The sequence below is a fragment of the Stegostoma tigrinum genome, chromosome 15 (genome assembly GCF_030684315.1).
Source record: "Stegostoma tigrinum isolate sSteTig4 chromosome 15, sSteTig4.hap1, whole genome shotgun sequence".
NCBI lineage: Eukaryota > Metazoa > Chordata > Chondrichthyes > Orectolobiformes > Stegostomatidae > Stegostoma > Stegostoma tigrinum.
The window spans coordinates 33,634,695-33,640,782 of NC_081368.1; the positions used below are offsets into that span (position 1 = coordinate 33,634,695).

At 35.4% G+C, this 6,088-nt stretch overlaps 1 long non-coding RNA gene across 1 annotated transcript; it reads right to left on the bottom strand.

The window, feature by feature from the left end:
• Positions 1-860: 860 nt before the first annotated feature.
• Positions 861-5,354, bottom strand: LOC125458907 (uncharacterized). Its single transcript, XR_007248921.2, has 3 exons — positions 5,215-5,354; positions 4,066-4,321; positions 861-1,193 (listed from the first exon to the last, which is right to left on the bottom strand). It is a non-coding gene; the product is annotated as an uncharacterized LOC125458907 (long non-coding RNA).
• Between the last annotated feature and the right edge of the window lie 734 nt (positions 5,355-6,088).

Here is a 6,088-nt window from a genome sequence, read left to right on the forward strand (position 1 = left end):
TTTTCTCATTGAAAATAATTTTTAATAAAGCATAAGAAGGATTGACGGCAAATTGCCCAGCAAACAAAATAAGGATATTTGTGAAGATGTCATAGGTATTAAGTAATCCTTTCTCAAATGTGTTTGAAAATATTTGAATCGTGAAAACAGATATTACCTATGTTAGTCTGATAAAAATTCTGGCATAACTTAAGCTACTCTATGAACATTACAAGTCTCCAGTCCAGTATAGAATCAAGCAAATAAGGAATATAAATTTACATTCATGCATACGTTACAGGTTAAGCACAACAGAACAATGTAAATGCAATAAATATTTTATCATCTTACCAGCTGTCAGTACTTATATATATGATAATTGCAGTTTTCTTTCCTCCTTTTGTAAAAATATGTTACTCATACTATGTCTATGCAGGCAAGCTTAAGACTAAATGGTTTGCTTTCAAAAGAGTTAGAATCAGAAATATGTTCATGTAAACAGACAAGTCTGTTTTCCGTATCCCCTGGTGCTGAAAGATGCTTCCAGGATTTCCAATCACAGAACTTTAGAGCTATTCAAGTTGAGTCACGAAGTTTGGAATTCCCTTGGTCCCTTTCATATTCTTCCTCAGCTCTCAGTACTTTTTTGCTTTTCAGTTTCCATTTATGGAAATGAAAGGTTGCAAGAGACATAGATAGCAAGGTGAATATTAAAGCCAGCAGGATAACCAGTGCCACAAAGGAAGAGATACTTTCCTCCAGACGCTTTGGGTCCCCATCGCTAGTTGAGTTAAATTTTGATATGTTTTCATTCTGGTTGCTTGGCAACAGCATAGGCATTGAAATCTTATGAAATTTGGAATTCATTTTGAATACAAAGGCTCAAATTCTTCATAAAGCATGAATTTCAGTTTAGGATTAACCTCTGCAAATGAATTAGTTCAACAATGTATCTCCATCAATGAAGTGTCAAGCTATTGTTAATATTAATGAACTAACACAGATAAATTGGATACTAGGAAGAGTTTGTGATGGATGATGTAGTCAACATGGGAGGCCTTCCACTGTTACAAGCCAGCTTTGTCAGCAGTAGAGGTTTCTTCAGTTATTTTTGAGCTGGTCTTAGGTAGTCCTGCAGTCCAATCCACACATAGTTTTTGAGGTTTTTGTTGGGAAAAGTGCTGAATTCCAAATCTGCTGCTTGAGGAGATAGCCTAGAAAAGGAAAAAGTTCCCTCTAAGGTGTACAATTTCGATATTCGTATAAAATCAATAATATTTTCCTGTGACAAAATGTGCGGCTAGGACGTGAGATCATTTTAAACCTATTGCTGTCATAGTTCTATGTAAAATTCTACCGCACTCTAATCAAGAATATCATTCCATGCTAGCATGGAGCAAATAATGTATGTATTAATACAAAAAACTTAATCGTGTTTAAACTTAAATATCACTTTCATGTGTCTATCTAGTGGTTTTCATCCATAAGAATGCAATATTGGTAGCAAACTGAAACGTGTTGAAGTATAGTCCTGTCACACTGGGAACAAAAGCCAAAATTCATCACAGGCAAATGAGACAATGATGTAATTTATCAAAGTGTGAATAATTCAATATGAAATATGTTTGGGTAGTTTCATAGTATTTTCAAAGGTGAAAAAAGTAAATCAACTTGGCATTTCAATCAAAAAAGGCCCAAGGACAGAGAATGAGAGAAATGAAAATGCTTTACTGGTTCAGTAAAAGGGTGCTTTCATTAGACAGAAAAACATTATTAGTAGTCTGATTGGCTTAATAAAGTTGGAGAAAGCTGAACCTAATAATAACATGGATATTACTAATAAATTAGCATGGCCAGCCTAAGTGCAAATTTCTGGAAATTCATTAAAGAATGTTTTAGTTGATCAGTATTCCTCTGCTGCATTTGATTTTCATCAAACGATTTAAGGTGTTCAAATTCTATATTCATTGTATAAAAATCTTAACAATATTGATAGTTTTCATGTAGACACTGAGTTTTCCAAAAATGGGATCAGTTATGCTGTGCTCCCATTTTTAGGAAAAATAATCACCAAGGAACATTGCAGAAAAAATGCATGGCAAGTCAAGAACTTGAAACTAACATGAAACTTGCAGATAAGTGCAGAAAATAGTCAATAAGTTGTAAAATTGAAATTGTGGGAACTGTTTTGTGATATGCCAGACTTATCTTTGCATGAAACCTATTTGTACTATAAAGTCACTTTATTTGAATGAAAGTAATCCAGCAGTGTTTTGCTTGAAGGTGGTCATGTATCACTTAAGTGATTTAGTTTACTAATATGCTGATCTAAAATGAACTATTAGAGAGATTACACTTCACTACAATAGAAACATTTACAATATTTTCTTGTATTCCTGAAATAATCTTTTACTCTGGGTTATGTCTAAGCACAAATTTTGTACTTTATTTAGATTTTAATGCAGCCAGCAGACAGAAATTTTGGAGCAGCTGAAGTTCATTCACATAATAATTGACTTCAGAATGTAATTATTCAAACTTTATTCTTACCAAAGAGAACAAAGAACAATCCAATTTTGAATTCAGATGAGTTTTTTTTTAAATAATGGACTTTGTATAATAGAGAAAGAAGCCTGCATTGGCTTAATTGGGATCTGGTTTAGGTACTGTCTTATAACAGATTTGTGTGTCTATTATTACTGTGTACTTTATGTATATAATGTTGCATTGATATCTAAGACAGCTGGAAAATGATGGGTTCTCAACATAATACATCTAATATATGTTCCCTGTAATCATTGATATTTGTGAATACTATTCTGCTGCTGGTGACTCTAGAATCAGGCTATCATTTGCTGTTTAGTTGTTTAACTGATTAAAATCAAAAATATTGATGAAAACGTTAAAATATGATCTGAATAGAATTTAAAGTCAATTACTCACTAACATTTTTGAAAAAAAATCTGTACAAGGTTAGAATCATAGAATCCCCACAGTGAGGAAGTAGGCCATTTGGCCCATTGAGTCCACACTGACCCTACAAAGAGCATCCCACCCAAATCCACTCCTCTACCCTATCCCTGTAAGCCTGCATTTCACATGGCTAATCTACCTAGCCTGCACACCCCTGGACATTATTTGGGAAGGTATTTTCTCATGAATTATTTATTTAAATGTAAATTAGGTGTTTCGATTCTATATTATCAGGATAATTTCAAATTTAAGAATAAAAGTTTAATGGAATTGCGGTTTGTAAACGGAGAATTCCTATGTCCCACCATTTGTTTAATAAATACTGACGAGGATGCACTGTTTAGATCAGATGCTGTTATTTTGGTATTGGCACAGAACAGTTTCCTTGTCAGCAGCAGGGGCTCAGTTTAGGAGGGTAAATAATATGAGATGGTACTGCATTGATTTCTGAACCTTTGCAAATGCCCATTGTCCAGTGAGACAAATTTCCAGCACATTTTTACTCTAGATTGCTACACATTAACTTTTCAATTACTGAATCTCATTATTTAAAAGAACTTCTATAAATCTGAACACTGTATAAGAAAAGGGGTTAATTTATTATTGAATAAGGTGTCAAATGATAGAAACAAGCCGATTTAGACTTAGAAATATGTGCAGGTAGGTGCAGTTTTGCATCACGTTCATACAACAGTGGTAATGCATGTCTATATACAGGGGATGTTAAATTCATGATTGAAAATAAAATAAATGAACCAATTCAGGACTTAATATTTGGGTACATACTTTTAGAAATATAAATTGATTAAACTGTTCAAGTACGTATTTAATTTTGGTGATACCGATGTTAAATTTGAGAAATATGTGAATACTATAGATTTGCTAAGGATTCCTAAATTTGAACGAAAATCTGTTTTTTAAATGTTCGAACGCTGGATTCGTTCATCATACCATTAGTTAAAAGACCGTTTCACATTTCATAACATAAAAATGTTCAATAGCCTGTCTTTTGACATTATAACCCCCTACTTATGTGTTCCAGAATTTCGTATCAAACCCGTAACGACTAAACATTTCATTTAAATGATCAGCTCAAAATGATAAAATCGTTACCTGAACTGCTTTGTTTGAAAGATCTGCAGCAGATAGAACAATATTTAACGGGTAGACACTGCTGAACAGGCGGTCTCCACTACTGCAGTACCAGAGGTTTTCACGCTGGCGTTAAAATGACCCAGCATTATTCCAGATCGATCAACATTTCAGCGATGAATCCGACCGGTGTCTCCCTTGCTCTCTCTTTTCAACTTTACTTTAGTTTATTTAGGATCATATCACGTGAATGGAGTGGTACGGTCCAATACGAGATCTTGGGAAGAGATGGCATGATTCAGACAAAAAGGGAGGTGGAGACAGAGAGCCTCAGACTCACAGGGATGCAGTGAGGAACGCAACCATCAGATTTATGTTCGCGAACAAGATCCCCATAACAAATAGTACTGGCACTGAGACAGATTAAAAGTTTAATTGAATTACGTTGAAAGGTAACATATTTCTGGGACTTCCTTTCAGGTGGTTCCGTAGTTAAAAAGAAAACAAGCTCCCTTCAATGCCAATGTAATCTGAATACTAAGGTTCCCTCTCACTTCTCTATGGGATCACGGATATGGACAACATTGACTAAGAATAGTATGAGACTAGTTTAGGTTACCCGAGGATACTATACATAATTATTGCAGGAATCCAAGTCCTAAAGTATAAATTTTGAGCATAGCAGTTAAAACCTTTTTGGAATAAGTTAGTCCATTTGCATCACAAAATTTAAAAAAAGCCGGATTTAGATTATAGCTGTTGTTTTGTGAAATGGAGCTCTTCTGTTATTTTTCTCTCACTATGGAAGATATTCGTACTCCGGTAGTTCACCGAAGTAATTTTTCTTGACGTGTGAGCTAAGTCAGAGTGTTAACCACTCGATCAGAATAGCTGTGAGCCCGATTTCTCCACTTCCAGATATCCCTTAATGCCCACATTTGAAACACAAATGAAACACGATATGTATGTGAGGATAATCATGGGGTTTGGATATAATGATCGATTTCCCAGTGACCCGAATGGAGTAACCAGTGAAGGCAAAATATTGTGGATGCTGGAAACATGTACAAAGAACATAGAAAACAAGCAGGTCTGGCAACGTCTGTGGAGAGACGAACAGAGTTCAGATTAGTGAACTAAACAATATGTAAAAGGGGATAATCCCAGTACCTGTCATGTGTGCTGTTGATCTGTCCCAGCAACCTCTCGTGCACTGTTGATCGAAATATTAGTGTTATTTTCAAAAAAAAGCTTTTTTCGTTTCATTTAATTCAAAACCCACGAGCTGCGTCGAGTCTTGATAAACATGCATTGCTTTCTAGACAGTTATGTGGTGCGTTTGGATTACAATTCATAAATGGGTCAAGAAAAATGCTATTAAAGTTTCAGATTAAGGAGGTGGAGGATGCTGATCTAGTGTCAAGGTGTATTACTGAGCACCGTACATGCAGTTTGACTGTTCACTGAGTTACATTGTACTTGCTAGCTGATGCTGGCCCAAAATACCTGAAGTGAAAATCATACAGCTTAAAAATCCCTTAGCACAAAATTAACGAAGAAAGTAATTATTCATTCAGTATTTATATACGCGGAGTTGCACATTGTGCTAGAGAGGCTGTCTGGATTATTGTGCAGGGAAGAGTGAGGAGGTATTTTCATCATCTGTTTATTGGTTAAGCTGATTAAAGTGCCAATGGCTGCAGAATATTGTCAAAATGCCAACATTAGAGTGGGTCAAAATTATAGCAGCAGAACTAAACTACTCAGTGCAACCAGTTAATATGGGATTTGGCAAATCTGATTTTTAATATCAGCTAAATTGAAATTGTATCAGAAAACAGGAAATGTTAGAACTGCTCAGTAGATCTGGCACCATTGGAGTGGAGGAAAACAGAGTTACTGTTTCAGGGTGATGACCTTTCATCAGAACAGTTGTGATAGATGGTCACTGACCTGACGCATGGGACAGCACATTCCAAGCTTTTGGATGCGACCTCAAAAAGTGGGGTGGGGGTGTAGGTGGGGTGGGAAAATCTTGGTGAAG